The following is an 18,868-nucleotide window of genomic DNA, read 5'->3' on the forward strand; positions in this document are numbered from 1 at the left end:
TGTGCAAGTTGAAGCTACATTAAACTCCCGCCCACTTTATGCACTTTCATCCGATCCTAATGATTATAATCCTTTGACCCCTTCACATTTTTTGATTGGAACTGCATTAAATACTGTACCAGACCCACTCTTTGATCATGATATGAAGATAAACCAATTATCAAGGTTCCAATTGATTCAAAAATTACTACAAGGATTTTGGAAGCAATGGTATAAACTATATTTAACTCAACTTCAGCAACGCAGAAAATGGAAAACCACTGAGGCTCAACTTAAGATTGGCGATTTAGTATTACTGAAGCAGGACAATATGCCATCTTGTAAATGGCAGTTAGGTAGAGTTCATGAAATACATCCAGGTGAAGACAATGTAGTGCGAGTTGCAACGATTAAAACTGCTCACGGAAGTTTTAAAAGAGGTGTTTCAAAACTATGTCCACTACCTTTAGCAGAAACTGTGTACTAAACTGTAAGACGCTATAATTTAAATTGACTATTATTTAATTGGTGTTTGAACGCTTGTTACCGTTCAAAGGCGGGCAGGATGAACAATTATGTTTATATTTTTGTACAAATTAGAATTTAACTTAAGTGTTAAACGTGGCAACAATGCGTTCCATATTATTGACAGCGCCAGCAGTGCGGGGTGGAAACTCTGTCTCTCGCGAACTGACAACGACGCGACGTGCAGTGCAACGAAAAAAATTCTCTCTCTGATTCAACCTGAAAACGAAGCCATGTGCATTGTAAAAACTAAATGTTTGATTTTATGTATTCAAGTAAATTGAATTTAATAAAGTATTATTTTTGCGATTACTACAGTCAATTAAATCGAAGTAACCACAATCGTCTACAGAACTCGATACTACGAGTCGTATTTGTTTTAGTTCGTCCAGAAGTAGTCATATACAGTGAGGACGTTTGAGTTAGCAGTTAGAATAAACTCATTTTCTCGAGAACGGGCAATTTTAGAGAGATATCCCAAAACAGGTCGATTTTTATTTTTAAATTATGATTTTCTGACATATATGTCATACTAGTGACGTCATCCATCTGGGCGTGATGACGTAATCTATTATTTTTTTAAATGAAAGTAGGGGTCGAGTGATAGCTCATTTGAAAGGTTATTTAATTCTCTATTCACTGATATAAACATTAACATTATTAAATCTATTTTTTGAATTAAATTAATTGAGACAAAAAGAAGAATATGTGTAATTTATTTAATTCAAAATATGTACATATATTTTACTGCTGTCAGAAAAGAGAAAAAATGTTTATTTGACAAACAAACATTGCTTTTCGCTTAAATTAAATATTCAAACTGCTAAGAGGCAGATGGGTGGCACATTTAACATTGAATTTAAGCGAAAAACAACATTTATTTGCCGAAAAACATTTTTTCTGTTTTGCGACAGCAGTAAAATGTATTCTGAGATAAATAAATTACATACATTCTTCTTTTTGTCTAAATTAATTTAATTCAAAAAATAGTTTTTTGGACACCCTGTATAAATAATCATGTTAATGTTTATATTACTAAATAGATAATCAAATATACTTTCAAATAAGCTGTCACACGACCCCTACTCTCATTTAAGAAAATCATCGATTACGTCATCACGCCCAGATGTATGACGTCTCTAGTATGGTATATAAAAAAAATAATAAAAATCGACCTGTTTCGGGATTTATCTCTAAAATTTCCCACTTTCGAGAAAATGAATTTATTCCAACTCAAACGTCCTCACTGTATACACTCTCTGAAAAAAGCTAATGAGCTTGAAACCGGTCAGGGTGTTTTTGACGCTCTCTGAATGAATTGAAATATAAGACGTCTCTTGATTTCGTTTTAGAGCGAAATAATTATAATTATTCAGCCGTGTGATGGATGACCGAAGTTATCGTTAACGTAAGGTTATCATGTAGTTATGTTATAATCCTCGAATTGGTGTGATGTATCATACTTAACTTAACTACTTGCGTTGTTTCTTGACAGTTCTTGAGTTATCTGGTATATCAACTGTCACTTTATAACGCGACGTTAAACCTCAAGTTATGAGATAACTCTGTAGTTATGTATTTAAGGATGTAAGGTTAGTTCACCTTTTGACTTGTTTTTAGATAGAAATCAAGTGAATATTCAACGAATAACGCTGCGTTCATGTTGTCCTAGGATTTTGTGCGGCATGTTATTAATTTATTATCAAATATAAAGCAGTGCAAAATTAAAAATATTAAAAAAAGTAGACTTCAAATAACAATTAAAAGCTTGTAGGTAATAATACGATTAAGATAATAATTAACAATAAAAATTAAAGCTAATAGTTTAAGAATAGAAAGCTAATACAATTTTAAAAATCATAAAAAATCAACTCGAGATATAATTGTTGAATATAAGTTGAAATTTATAAAAATATGCAGTGTTGCCAGAGAAATTTTTGTAAATGCACTGGAATGATTGAAATAGTGACACAAAATGTACTAAACCAACACATTTTGTACAAAAACTAAAAAAAACGTCGTTTAATATTATTTCAAGCAAATTTCTTATATCGCAAAATTGGAAGATTTTACTTTGGTTACTTTAGTTTCAAAAGTTTGGTTGTTAATTGTATCAAATTGGTACAATTGTACCAACTCTGGCAACGCTGCTTTTATGGGTATCGTCCCATCCTGTCAAGCCTGGGGCATGTTCCGATCAATCTCTCGCGCTCACTCCAACTTGTACTATTTCTACATAAGGTTCTCTTTGTTACTTCAAACCTTGTTAGTCAAATGTTATTTCTCTTTTTTAACGTTGAAGAAATAACTATCTCATAACGGCGACAGATACATCACACCGAATTTACGTAAATAGTTATGGGCACGTTATCCCTGAAAGTTATTTTAACTTTAACTCAAACTTTAAAGATAACTTCGGTCATCCATCACACGGCTGATTGTCTATTAGTCTTACTCCTAACTGAGTATTGGGACAAAGTTTTCATAAAAATTTTGCGACGCTGAACAGGCAGGAAGTAAAGTGCAAATTATAGATCTCCTCTGGCATTCTTTGATTTCAGCATTCGGTGGTTTTATAAATAATAGAAACGACGAAGGCATTATCAGAAACTTGGTCTCAATGAAAGATTTATTTTTAATTTTATTAAAGTAAAACTTTAAATTGATTTATGCAGATGTCGCCACGGCATCCATCTCATGATATTTTGTTGTAATTCGATACTAGGAGTCGGATATGTTTCAGTTCGTCCAAAGATAGTCATAAATGTATACACGTAAGGGTGTTTATATCGCTCTCAGGATGAACTTAAATATAACACATCTCTTGATTTCATTTTACTGCGAAATTATTATTCTCTTCAGAATAATTCAATTGCCAAGAAAGGTATAATATCAATCACTTATATATTTAATGGCTCCCTTAATTCATATATTAGTTTTCTAGGCTTCTGTGCCACACTTCATTGTCAGTTCGCTTCATTCCCTTACCTTCTGTCTGTCATGTCACCATAAATCTACTGAAATAAGTGTGGAGTTGTTTTTCTTCATCTTGTTTTTTTTTTAATTCATCTTACTCTGCAAGATTCATTTTATTTCGTTTATTATTAGTCTAATAGCTAGTGAACCCTCCGACTAACGGTCTTGATGTAAGGCTAGAAATTTGTATAAATTCATAGCACAGAAGACTAAAAACCATGATTTGGCAGGCATCGGCCCTGCACGTGTATCTACCAGGTGAATCGAAAAGTGCATAGTTTAGGGGAAAAATAAACTTTCTCTTGTAAAGTTTAAATTTAAGTATGTGTATGTTTTTTGCATCGAGCATAGCTTTTTTAGGTTTTTTAAATCATTACAAACAGAAAAGGTCTTTAGTGACTTTTCTCTTAGGTTAATAGTTTTTAACATATAAGCGATTAAAAATTTAAAAATTGCGAAATCGGCCATTTTTAACTCAAAAACTATGTGAAAAACTGAAAATTTCAATGTTACCAGGGTAGGTAGATATTCTTTAAACCTCGATTAATGAAATCCCGAAGAGTTTTTTGCAATACAATATCGAAAACCCCCTTTGTTTTTTAATTGCTAATCAAGCGGGCGCGACACTGTAGTATAAGTGAGGACGTTTGAGTTTGCATAAATTCATTATCTCGAGAATGAGCAAATTTGAAGAGAAATCCTCAGATAGGTCGATTTTTATTTTTAAATTAGGACTTTTTGGCATATATATAATACTAGTGACGTCATCCATCTGGGCGTGATGACGTAATCAATGATTTTTTTAATGAGAGTAGGGGTCGTGTGATAGATAAATTTGTTAGATGACCTACCCCATAAAAGTAGAAAAATTTTATGCGGGGACTTTAACGTTGATTATGCTGCTGCTTGTGCTACACAAATATCCTTGATCAACATATTTGAATCGTATGATCTAACAATGCACGTTCATTCTCCTACAAGGATTACCAAAACTTCATCTACCATAATTGATTATACTGTCTCAGATTTCTCACCCCTTGATGTCCACTCTACAATTATTAATGCTGGACTATCTGATCATGATGCAGTTTATACGAAGTTTAATATCTTCAGCCAACCCTCCTCGAAAACCCAACTGAAAATCTAAATGAATACTTTGTTAATGTGAGTAAAAATATTACATCAACTATTTTGCCACAAAAAGATCCCATTTCCTATCTCCCTAATTCAAGAAAGCTCTAGAATTTATTCTTTATAAGACCAGTCGATAAATCTGAACTGATCCAAACAATCAACAGTATCAAAAGCAAATCTTCCTGTAGTACTTATGGTCTATCGATAAATTGTTTTTCTAATCTCCCAGAAAATGTGTTGGATGTCCTCATCTCACTGATTAATGATTCTTTTGAGAAAGGCAAATTTCCAGAGTGCCTAAAGACTGCCATCATTATTCCTCTTCATAAGGGTGGTAAAATATCTAATACCTGCAATTACTATAGACCTATTGCTCTACTACCGGTACTCTCCAAAATTATTGAAAGATTCATAAAAGCCCGACTTATGTCCTTTCTCGTTGAAAACAACATTTTATCACAAAATCAGTTCGGCTTTTTAAATAATAAATGCACCACTGCCATGTTTTCTGTACTACATGAGGTTTATCAAGCACTGAACAATAATCTTCACACTGCCACCGTTTTTTGTGACTACGTCAAAGCTTTTGATTATGTAAATCACAATATTTTGATAAAAAAACTAAATTTCTACGGAATTCGAGGTATTTCTTTGAATTGATTCCAATTTTACTTGGATGATAGGAAACAACTGGTTAGAGCAAATGATACAGACTCTAGTCTCAAAAACATTGTATGTGGGGTACCTAAAAGGATCAGTATTGGGTCCTCTACTTTTCCTTATCTTTATTAATGACTTCACTAGTTTAAAAATCGATGGAAAAATCTTTCTTTTTGCTGATGATACCAGTATCATTTGGAGCAACTCAAATATTGCAACTCTTCATGCTACTATAACTTCTGATCTACTTACAATAAAATCCTGGTCTGATTCTAATTTACTCTCGTTTAACGTAGATAAAACATTAGTATTATCTTATAAAGGAGCTCTTCAACCCTTACCTCTTAATAACAGCCAGATCAGTACTGTTGATTCTGTAAAATTTCTTGGTATTTTTTTAGACAGGAGCCTTAAATGGTCCCTCCATATTAGTTTGTTAAGGAAGAAAGTATTTTCAGCTTGCTATGCTATAAGATCTGTTTCGAATAAACTTAATTTAGCATCTTCCAAAATAATATATTTTTCTTTGTTCGAGTCACATCTTCGTTATGGTCTTCCTTTTTGGGGTTCTGGTACAGCTGCCCGATTCGATGTTATTTTCAAATTACAGAAAAGAGCAATAAGATATCTGTTTGGCCTCAGAAGAACAACACATTGTAGAAGTTACTTCAAAGATCACAGAATTTTAACCCTTCCATCTTTATACAGGGTGATTGATTAGTGTGAGGAAGCTCAGTAGATCTGTTATAGCAAAAATTACAAAAAAAAGTTATCGACAAAAATTGTAGGTAGCTTTAAACTCCACATTTTAAAATTAGTTACAATCTTACATTCTTAAAATTAGTTCCATAAGATGGTGGCAGACCAAACTTAGGTTTTTTTAAATGGAACACCCTATATTTTATTTTAAATTTGAAATCTGCTTCACTTCCACATCATAACAATGTAAAGTTTTATTATGTTTTACCGGGTATTTAAAAAGTTATAACCAATATTACCTGAAAATCGTATCAAGTTTAACTCCCTGTATAATTAAAAAGGAGTATAGGAACATTGATCTATTGCAACCATAGTATTTTAGTAATTGTTAGAAATTATAAAACATATTCGTTTTTATAATATTCGTTAAATCAAACACAGGGTAAATCAAAATGCAAGTACATTTTTTTCTTGGTAATTTTAAACAGAACACCCTCTATTTTATCTCTATCGAAAAGTACTACTATCGTACTTCAAATTTTATGAAGTACTCCCTATACCTAAAGTTATCAGTTTTCTAGATATTTTTATTTTTTCATCAAAGTATTAATTTGGTAGATATTTTAAGGTTTACCAATAATTATTGTGAGTTGATCATGATTGATTTGTCAGAAACTGACAGTTTGACATTATTGTTTATTAATTCAGTATTTGGGTATACCGTAAATTAGCAACAATTATTATTTAGTAATTCAGTAATTAATTCAATTTAAATTAGCAATAATGAATTTTACTACTGATGAAATGGTATCTGGATGGATCTGGATTTTGGGGGAATGCAATAAAAACCCATTACTATCAGCTGGAATTTATCAAGAACAGTTTCCAGATAGGCGACAACCTAGACAAGATACATTAAAAAATTGAAAGATCGATTTAACCGCCCTGGTTCAGTGAATTATGAAAAACATGAACGAACAAAAACTAGTGTGACAGAGGAAAACGAAATGAGTGTGTTGATGGCAGTTACAGAAAACCCACAAACAAGTATAAGGAGTATTTCCAATGAACAAGAACTTAGTTACTACTCTGTTCAAAACATTCTATCTAAAAACAAGATGCACCCTTATCATATTCAAAAGCACCAAGAATTGAATAATGATGATTTTCAGAAACGAATAGTATTTTGTGAATGGGCCTTAGAAAGAGTTAATGAGCAGAGAGATTTTTTTGATTATGTCCTATTTGGTGATGAAGCTACATTCCATCGAAACGGTTCTCTTAATAGACATAACTTTCACTACTATTCAACAAGTAATCCATACCACATAGTAACACATAGTCAAACAAGATGGTCTCTAAATGTGTGGGGAGGTATCGTCGGTAACCATCTAGTAGGACCATATTTTTTGAAGATAACTTAAATGGTGAGATTTACTTAGATTTTATCATAAATCAGTTACCGATATTACTAGAAGAGGTTCCACTTAATATACGTGAACAACGAATTAATACCTGGTGAACTTAATGATCGGTTTGGTGAAAGATGGATCAGAAGGGATGAACCGGTAAGGTGGCTCCCAAGGTCACCAAATTTCAATAAAATGAACTCATTTTTTTGGGGTTACGTTCAGAACGAAGTATATAAAATACCTTCAACAACAAGGGGATGATATGAAAAATAGAATCCGAATTGCATTTCAAAATATTTATTTACAAATGCTTAGTAATGTAAGCAACTCCTTCAATGACCGCTTTTAAGTATGCATAGTTGTTTTAGGAGGTCATTTTGAACACCTTACTTAAGTAAGATAAGTTAAAATTACTGTTGTTTTTTATTTTTCTATGTGTTGTTATTATTTTTTTAATTTTCTGTCGGTTATTTTTTATAAATTTTATTTCAAATAAATTGTTTTCTTTTCTGTGTCGTTATTTCGTTACTGAATTAATAAACAATAATGTCAAACTGTCAGTTTCTGACAAATCAATCATGGCCAACTCACAATAATTATTGGTAAACGTTAAAATATCTACCAAATTAATACTTTAATGGAAAAATAAAAATATCTAGAAAACTGATAACTTTAGATATAGGGAGTAATTCATAAAATTTGAAGTACGATAGTAGTACTTTTCGACAGAGATATAAAATAGAGGGTGTTCTATTGAAAATTACCAAGAAAATAATGTAATTGCATTTTGACTTACCGTGTATTTGATTTAACAAAATATTATGAAAACGAATATGTTTTAGAATTTTTAACAATTATTAAAAAACTATGGTTGCAATAGATCAATGTTCCTATTGGTAGGGGAGCCCAAGCGGGGATTTTTGCAGTTACTCGAGCGCGTCAGATTATCATATGGGGAGAAACCTGGTACCCTGTATATGTACCTCTACCATATATTGGCTCTTAACACAGGGGAGTTCGTTAAGGTGAGCCCGAAAAAATATACTATTCTTAAAAAAACTCGAAATTGTCAGATTAAGATTAGGTAAGTTAAGTACATGCAAAAGAGTGTATATTTAAAAAATCTGACGATTTGAGCCGGGCGTAAGGTAATGGGCGAGTTCCAAACTTTCACAAGAAAAAAGCGAATATTTCGCGAAATGATTGACAGATCGAAAAACTAAAAAATATGTGCTCAATATTTTTTAAAAATCTATCGAATGATACCAAACACGACTTCTCACGGAGAGGGGTGGGGGGAAATTTAATATTTTAAATACGAATCCCACGATATTTCGCGAAATGAACATCAGATCGAAAAACTGTAAAACACACTTATTCAATATTTTTGAAAAATCTATCGAATGGCGCCAAACACGACCCCCCACGGAGGTGGGGTGGGGGGTTACTTTAAAATCTTAAATGGGAACCCTCATTTTTTATTGCAGATTGGGATTCCTTACGTAAAAATAAGTAATTTTTATTCGAAACATTTTTTCGAATTATGGATAGATGGCGTTATAATCGGAAAAAACGATTGTTGGAAATGGAAAATTAAATTAAAAAATTGCAAGCGCCCACTAAAATGGAAAACTTTACTTATCTTTTTTTGGTTTTAGGACCTACTCTTCACAGCCCAATAGGTGCCCAAAGCGCTCGAGTGACTGCACATTTAGCATACTTTACTCCCCTACCATATACTCCTTTTTAATTATACAGGGAGTTAAACTTGTTACGATTTTCAGGTAATATTGGTTATAACTTTTTAAATACCCGGTATAACATAATAAAACTTTACATTGTTGTGATGTGGAAGTGAAGCAGATTTTAAATTTAAAATAAAATATAGGGTGTTTCATTTAAAAAAACATAAGTTTGGTCTGCCACCATCTTATGGAACACCCTGTAAAATTGTAACTAATTTTAAAATGTGGAGTTTAAAGCTGCCTACAATTTTTCTTAATAACTTTTTTTGTAATTTTTACTATAACAGATCTACTGAACTTCCTCACACCAATCAATTACCCTGTATATTTTAGAAACTGTTTGCTTAATTCGTAAACATCTACATGTCTTTCCACCAAGACCGAATCATGAGTACTTCACGAGAAATTCTACCTTTGACGTCTATTTACCGACCCCGTCATCTGAGTTAGTAAAGAAATCTATATTATATTCAGCAAAAAAACTTTACAACCATCTTCCTCTACAACTTAAATCTGCAGTATCTTTCCCCAGATTCCGTAAACTGACAAAAGCCTATAGGTCTGGATCCGGCGTATGAAAAAAAGTTGATTAATAGCAAGCTGAAAATTTGTTAATAGCTTAAGGGTGTCTAGTCGGAAAAACTTTGATATATGGGAACACTGGAACAGGGGAAGTTTTAATTGTGGAACAGGTTAAAAATTTGGAACGGTCAGACCACGAAAACGGCACATGTATTTTGTCCGACAGAACAGGCTAAGCCCCGGCGCATATTGAAACTAAGCGAGTCACAACCTGCGCCGGTGGAACGGGTGACCTGTGCAGTTATTTTTCTAGCGAGCCGCATATTGAACACAAGCTAACCCGACCGTCGGCTGTCGCCGTAACGAATAGAGACGGGCAAAATAAGTGCAAACGTGTAACGGTTACTATTGATACCGGTTCTCAGTGGTAGGTACTGAGTACAAATACTGATTACAAAATACTGATGTATCTGATCCTTGTACTGAATTGAGTAGGCAACTAAAAAACGGTAGTTCCGTACATGTAACTAGTAACGTTTTAAAAATATCTTACACGTCCCTAGTAGTCGTAGCGGTATGACTTTCGAAAACATCGAATTTGATCATAAGCGGGGTGCATAAAAAGATATCTTACACTGAGTATTCTATTTCTACATACCTTTATAATAACAAGCATAATTTAAACACTGCATTGATTTTGATTGCAAAAACGGTTCGCATGTTTTAAATAAGATTTTTGCTGATTATGTTTTTGCTAAAATATTAAATAACACAAAAAATACAATTCACAACCATCATTTAATTTTTAACGATAAACAAAAGTCTAATAAATATTTGATGACAAGTTTAAAATTGATCGACTTTGTCGATAACAGTGTCATTAATAGATATTTTTTACCATGAATCATTTTCCAATGATTGTGTGGATTTAGAAATACATACTAAACAATTTTTTGATCTGTATAAAGGAGATTATAATTATGACACATTATGGTACTCCTTATTTTTCAAATAATATGCTCTTGTAAACGCATAACTTTGATTTATTGGCAAAAGCCACACTAACTACAGAGCCGTGCGGTACATCTTTTCAATATGATGCAAGTCTTCGAAATGCCGTCTCTTAGGTAAGTATTACAGAAACTTAACTTTTATTTTTATTAAATGAACCTACACAAAATGAAGGACACCTTTTATTTTAAAAGCAAAACATACTTTATAGACCTGGATCCGGCAAACTGAAAATTTGTTAGTAGCTTAACGGTGTCTATTCGGACAAACTTTGATGTACAGGAACACTGGAACAGGGGAAGGTTTAATAGTGGAACAGTTTAAAAATTTGGAACGTCACATTACGAAAACGTCCCATGTATTTTGTCGGACAGAACAATCAATCGATTTGTTATCCTATCATTAAACTCTCATTCAAAAATCAGACTGCTACTACTAACCAACATGATTCCTGTTATTTGACACGTTCTTCCTGTTTCACTCATGGTAGGGGAGCCCAAGCGGGGATTTTTGCAGTTACTCGAGCGCGTCAGATTAGCATATAGGGAGAAACCTGGTACCCTGCAGATGTACCTCTACCATAGATTGGCTCTTAACACAGGGGAGTTCGTTAAGGGGGGCCCGAAAAAAAAATCTATTCTTAAAAAAACTCGAAATTGTCAGATTAAGATAAGGTAAGTTAAGTACATGCAAAAAAGTGTATATTTAAAAAATCTGACGATTTGAGCCGGGCGTAAGGAAATGGGTGAGTCCCAAAGATTCACAAGAAAAAAGCGAATATTTCGCGAAATGAATGACAGATCGAAAAACTAAAAAATATGTGCTCAATATTTTTTAAAAATCTATCTAATGGATACCAAACACGACTTCCCACGGAGAGGGGTGTGGGGTAAATTTAATATTTTAAATACGAATCCCGCGATATTTCGCGAAATGAACATCAGATCGAAAAACTGTAAAATACACTTATTCAATATTTTTGAAAAATCTATCGAATGGCACCAAATACGACCCCCCATAGATGTGGGGTGGAGGGTTACTTTAAAATCTTACATAGGAGCTCATTTTTTATTGCAGATTTGGATTCCTTACGTAAAAATAAGTAACTTTTATTCGAAACATTTTTTCGAATTATGGATAGATGGCGTTATAATCGGAAAAAACGATTGTTGGAAATGGAAAATTAAATTAAAAAATGGCAAGCGCCCACTAAAATGGAAAACTTTACTTAACTTTTTTTGGTTTTAGGGCCTACTCTTCACAACCCAATAGGTCCCCAAAGCGCTCGAGTGACTGCACATTTAGCATACTTTGCTCCCCTACCATCATTAAAATGCCCAGTTAGTGATAAACACCAGTATAATTTTTCCATGAGAGTTTAATGAAATGGTAACAAATCAATTGGAAGTTCTGTCCGACAAAATATATGGAACGTTTTTGTAGTCTGACGTTCCAAATTTTTAACCTGTTCCACAATTAAAACTTCCCCTGTTTCAGTGTTCACGTACATCAAAGTTTGTCTAACGAGACACCGTTAAGCTATTAACAAATTTTCAACTTGCTATTAATTAACTTTTTGTTGGTATGCGGGATCCAGGCCTAGAAATACAATGTCACAAATGATGGCGTAATCCCTTTTCTATAGGTGTAAAAATTTTGTAAATATCATTCATTTCTTAAATCTGCACAACATTACCATTAAAAACCGTTAAGCATATCTGTGAATATCGCACAACCCTCAAATAAAGTGTGTCATCATACCGGGCTTGTTCATGCTTAAAAATAAAATATGTAGACAAGATATAAATATATGTAATAGGTAAGCAGTTTTTGCAACGACAATCCAATCACAATCAGTGTTGTTTATAATTATAGTAATTCCGAACGAGTTCTATTAGCTTTTCTACGTCCATCTCGAAAACAAAACCGCATCTGAGAATTGAGTCACGCGTCCCACGACACCAGAAAACTGTACGCCGATGACAAACGTTCGCATGCTAGACCTGGCACTGTATTCACTGATATTAGGATGCGCAGAACTCTCTACGCACCTCGCCGGTGCCAGGTTGTGTTCGCTTAAAATCAATTTGCGCCGGCACTTAAACTCTCCAAACAGAGATTAAAATCTCATGCAAAAATCAGACTGCTATTTATCACCAAATGGGCGTTTTAATGAGTGGAACATGTAGAATATGTCAAATGACAGGAATTATGACAGGTGATAAATAGCAGTCTGATTTTTGCATAAGTGTTTAATCTCTGTTCGGATAGTTTAAGTCTATTCTGTCGGACAAAATAAATGTGTCGTTTTCGTGGTCTGACCGTTCCAAATTTTTAACCTGTTCCACAATTAAAACTGCCCCTGTTCCAGTGTTCCCATATATCAAAGTTTGTCCGACTAGACACCCTTAAGCTATTAACAAATTTTCAGCTTGCTATTAATCAAATTTTTTTTCATACGCGGGATCCAGACCTACTACTTATCCGAAAGAACATATTATGCAGTAGAAGATTTTCGTAATCAATAACTAAGAAATTACAGTACCCTTTGCACAACTAGTATTTTTATTATTGTTTTTCATCTATATTTGGATGTCATATGCAGCAGCTTAACTTTTAAACTTAATTACTAGGTATACTATGCAATTTGCAATTTATTTAAATTTTTAAATTTTGCAATTGATTAACCGTTTAACTTCATTGTTATTATTTTTTTTTTAATTTATGCTGACGATTTATGTAATTTTAGTAAATTGAATTGTTATTGTTTTGTTTTCTTGACTTTTTGTAAGCTTTGTCGATAAAATTGTACAATTTTTTATGACAATAAAGCATATTTCTATTCTATTCTATTCTATTCTATAGCTCATTTCAAAGGATATTTAATTCTCTATTTAGTAAAATAAACGTTAACATAATTATTTATACAGGGTCTGCGAAAATGCTTTCTTCTTTTTGTGTAAATTAATTTAATAATTTTTTTTGTTTACTCTGTATAAATAATTATGTTAATATTTATATTACTGAATAGAGAATTAAATAACCTTTCAAATGAGGTGCCACACAACCCCTACTTTTATTTAAAAAAGTCATTGATTACGTCATCACGACCAGATGGATGACGTCACTAACATTATATATATATGCCAAAAAGTCCTAATTTAAAAATAAAAATCGACATATCTGAGGATTTCTCTCCAAATTTGCCAATTCTCGAGATAATGAATTTTTGCAAACTCAAACGACCTCACTTATACTACAGTGTCGCGCCCGCTTGATTATCATTTAAAAAACAAAGGGGTTTTCGATATTATATTGCAAAAAACTTTTCGGGATTTCATCAATCGATGTTTAAAGAATATCTACCTACCTTGGCAACATTGAAATTTTCAGTTTTTCACATAGTTTTTGAGTTAAAAATGACAGATTTCGCAATTTTTAAATTTTTAATCGCTTATATGTCAAAAACTATTAACCTAAGAGAAAAGTCACTAAAGACCTTTTCTGTGTGGAACGATTCAAAAAACCTAAAAAAAACTTTGTTCGAGGCAAAAAAAATAATTTTAGGAAAAAACCCTAACCTTTATCTACCCGCGCATCAAGTTATAACATAACTACACGCGTGGCGTAATTTATACGCCACAAGAAAATACACTGAAAATCAGCGGATTTGTTTATTTTTTTTTAATACACTTAGATGTTTGTTAAAAACCTTATTCGGCATCAGTGAATACTTGGAGTTCCTTCTCAGTAAGCAAATTGGGATTTATAACTGGAGTCATGGAATAACTGGATTCCATGATAAATAAAATTATTAATAAAATTTTTTTGAAATGTAATTTTTTACAGGAGAAAAAGTATTGTTTATAAAGAAAAATATATTGAAAAATATATTTTGTGCCATAATGACTAAAAAACAATTGAAATATGTACCTATATATTAATATAATCGTGGCGTATATTGTCCACCACCGGAAACAACAAATAATAAACTGTAAATTACGATCTTCCCAAAACACCAATTATAACGAAACTAAAACCAAATTGTAAAGCACATTCCAGTGATAGGTTAGAGAGATAAACAAGGCCAAAAATTAAATTTTTAAATATATTTGCAGTAGAGTTCTTATATCTGGCGTACAAAATAAGCCAGTGCGTATAGTTAAAGGTTAATCTTTCCCCTCGCCTGGCAAGGTCTTATGCTGTTCAGAATCGCCTGTCATTGTACACATTTCTTCTAAATGACTTACTCAAACACATACTTAAATTTAAACTTTACAGGAGAAAGTTTATTCTTCCCCTAAACTATGCACTTTTAGGTTCACCTGGAAGATACACGTACAGGACTGATGCCTGCCAGGTCATTGGTTTTAGCTTTGGTGTGCTATGAATTATCACTACACAAATTTCTAGCCTTACAGGAAGATCGTTAGTCGGAGGGTTCACTAACTCTTAGACTATATCTTTTGGGATGAGTACTGTTACTGTTTTATACTTGAGTGATAATTCCGTTAGATTTCATATTTAACCAATATCCATAAGTGTCTTTCTGATCATACATAACCTCTCCAGCCCACGTGGCGTTTTAAATTTTTTTAAACCTTTATGCAGTTAGTATATTTTAATTTAACTAATTATTTTTAATAATAATTTTGCTCACTTGATCCTTGCTAATTTGCTATTTTATTTAATATTTGTCTTATAATTGTAATTTTGGGAGATATGGTAAGTGGTTAGAAACCTTTGAAAATGTTTGATTTTCTTCTAATCTTCCTACATCGTCGACGATGAGTAACCACCATGTGGAACTAGGCTAGTCGAAGGTTTAGCAGTCGGATCCCATGGGTCATAGGTAGTTGGAGTTTTATTGTTGAATACTAACTCCCCAAGTTTCTGTGGAAGTTCTATTGTTACATATTGATTGAAATTAAACTATGTTTCAGTAAGATTCATTTCTGATATCGTCAAAATACTTGAATGATATTTTCATCAAGATATCAGATCCAGTTACCGAAATTGGGTCCTAGGTCACCAATTTAGTTTCCAGGCAAACCAGAAAACTATTTAGTAAATACATAAAAAAATTACCGTATGTACCAAACTATCGAAAGAAAATAATATTGCACATCCATGAACGAGAATTTTGAAATGTGGTTGTATAGACGAACACTAAAATTACCGTGGACGGCTAAGCAGATAAATATGAAGAAATTCTTAACAGAACAGAAGCTACTACAGCTTAGCTGGTCGATAGCGGTTAAATAGAGGAAAATAGCATATCTTGGACAAATAATGCGGTGAAAACAATATAATAGTAGGGGAGCGAAGTATGCTAAGTTTGCAGTCACTCGAGCGCTTTGGGGACCTATTGGGTTGTGAAGAGTAGGTCCTAAAACCAAAAAAAGTTAAGTAAAGTTTTCCATTTTAGTGGGGACTTTTCATTTTTAATTTAATTTTCCATTTCCAACAATCGCCTATTCCGAATATAGCGCCATCTATACATAAATTGAAAAAATGTTTCGAATAAAAGTTGCTTATTTTTACGTAAATAATCCAAATGTGGGATAAAAATTTGGGGCTCCTATTTAAGATTTTAAAGTAACCATCCACCCTACCTCCGTGGGGGGTGGTATTTGGTACTATTCGATAGATTTTTCAAAAATATTGATTTAGTGTATTTTGCAATTTTTCGATCTAATGTTTATTTTGCGAAATATCGCGGTATTTGTATTTAAAATTTTAAATTTACCCCCCACCCCTCTTTGTGGGGGGTCATGTTTGGTATCATTGGATAGATTTTTGAAAAATATTGAACACGTATTTTTTAGTTTTTCGATCTAACGTTCATTTCGCGAATTATTCGCTTTTTTTTTTGTGAAACTTTTTAACTCACCCATTTCCTTACGCCCTGCTCAAATCGTCAGATTTTTTAAATATACACTATTTTGCATGTCCTTAACTTACCTTATCTTAACCTGACAATTTCGAGTATTTTTAAGGATAGATTTTTTTTCGGGCTCCCCTTAACGAACTCCTCTGTGTTAAGAGCCAATATATGGTAGAGGTACATCTGCAGGGCACCAGGTTTCTCCCCATATAATAATCTGACGCCCTCGAGCAACTGCAAAAATCCCCGCTTGGGCTCCCCTACCATAATATTTTACTCTATAGGTAATTGTGACGAGTAAAATGGTAGGACGTAGTGCAATTGGTAGAAAACAAACCTAGTGATTGAAGAATATCAGAGTATAACAACTTTTCAGAAGATCTTATGACAGAGTAAGTCATGACCTGATAATTGCCACTGTCAAGGGGATTAAGGGCAATATAAAATGTTAAACAATAAGTAAGTACATCTAACATCGAAGTAAAAAACTCCTTAGTAGTAGGTATAATTTAATTAAAAATCTTAAAAATCCATATGGAATACATAAATTTGTTCAGAACGAACGTTTTCGGACTTATCAGTCCATCATCAGTAAACACATATATACTTGCAAAATAGCCAGTGGCGTAACAAACTCCGTCAGGGGCCCCCCACAGAATTGGAAATGGGGCCCCTTTAAAATATTACCCAATGCGACATGTGTAACAAATACCTATATGTGTTACAGTCCAGTAAATCAACGTAAAATATGGCGATACCGTGTAATTTTCAGTGTCACCACCGAAGTGGTCAACTCAAGACTTTTCGAGTTATTTATGAGTAAAAATGTTTATTGTTCAACAAAAAAAACACGTTTTTAGGCGATTTTTCGCAAATAGTTCAAAGAGTAAGTATTCGATCGAAAAGAACATTGTTAGCAAAAATTTATCTAGTTTATAAAAAAAAGTGAAACAAAAATGAAGTCTATCGACTCAGGAAAAGAAAACTTGTAGCTAATGAAGAGTGTTTCTTATTCCTCAAATTCCAAATCGAATATTTCAACGTGAAATAACCAAAAAATGAAATACTGTTCGGGGAAACTCATTAGAACTTTTTTAAAGTGTTCAAAAGAAGCTTTATTTTTTACAAAAGTTTCTAGCATCAAAACTAAGCCAGTTACGCTCAAAATACAGTTAATCCCATTTTTTGGTAAAAGATTGTGAAAATCTCCTGCTATTTAGCACTAAAAATGAAACTTATCATTATGGCCTTACAAATTACCTAACTTTTTTATACGACCTGTAAGTTTCAACGGTTCAAGTGCTTATTTTTAAAAGGGTTCTAGTTTAAGGGCTTGAACGAGTCACTAATCACGAGTATATGCAAATTTTAAACAGCCATGTCTTAACCAATTTTTGTCTTACAGAAAAAAAAATAAAGCCAAAATATTTATAAAAGCAAGACATTTCTTTACTCTTTGAGATTTTTCGTATCACTAATACTTTTTAAGTTATTTAAAAAAAGGCATTTTTTCAAAAAAAAAAAAACTTTTAAATTTATTTTTAAAATAAGATCATTGAACCGGTCAAATTTACAGATCATATATAAACAATAAATATTTAAAGTAAATGGTAAAGCGCTAATGATAAATTTTATTTGGGGTGCGAAATAGGGGCAGATTTTCACGATTTTTTTACCAAAAAAGGGGCCAACTTTATTTTGAGCGTAACTCGTATAGTTTTGGTGCTAGAAACTTTTATAAAAAATAAAAATAAAGCTTTTCTTTTTAAACATGTAGAGTTTTTCCCGAGATCTGCTTTATTTTCTGGTTATTTCAGGTTGAAATATTCAAAATTGAGATTTGGAATTGGACAAATAAGAATAATTTTTCATGAGCTTTAACTGTGCTTTTACTGTGTCGATAGACTTCATGAATAAGTACACCATTTTCTGAATCTTATAAGCTACATTTTTGCTACAAATATTTTTTCGATATCTATCTAATATTTAATTCGATAAATACTTATTTTTGAGTTATATGCGAAAAACCCGTTTGAAAACGCTGTTTTTTTTTTCAATAAACATTTTCACTCGCAAATTACTTGAAAAGTATTAGCATAGATAAAGAGACTCTATAGAAGAACAAAAGTTGCTTATAATTAGCCAATTTATACATGTCCGGACTTATTTTAAACGTATGTTTTCACCCCAAGGAGGGGTGTCACCCCCCAAAGTAAAAGCAACCAACGGCATAAATCCAACTTTGAAGTGGAGTGTAACTAGAACCTAAATCCAAATTGTCAAGCAAATACGTCCGTCGTGACGCTGATAATTTCACT

The 18,868-nt window shown here is 32.6% G+C and overlaps 1 protein-coding gene across 2 annotated transcripts in view; it reads right to left on the minus strand.

Moving 5' to 3' along the window:
- The window catches only part of LOC126886907 (DNA damage-regulated autophagy modulator protein 1-like), a 110,952-nt gene that overhangs the window by 15,154 nt on the left and 76,930 nt on the right, over window positions 1–18,868 (minus strand). The window lies entirely within an intron of this gene.

Source organism: Diabrotica virgifera, chromosome 6 (genome assembly GCF_917563875.1).
Source record: "Diabrotica virgifera virgifera chromosome 6, PGI_DIABVI_V3a".
In the NCBI taxonomy this organism is placed as follows: Eukaryota; Metazoa; Arthropoda; class Insecta; order Coleoptera; family Chrysomelidae; genus Diabrotica; species Diabrotica virgifera.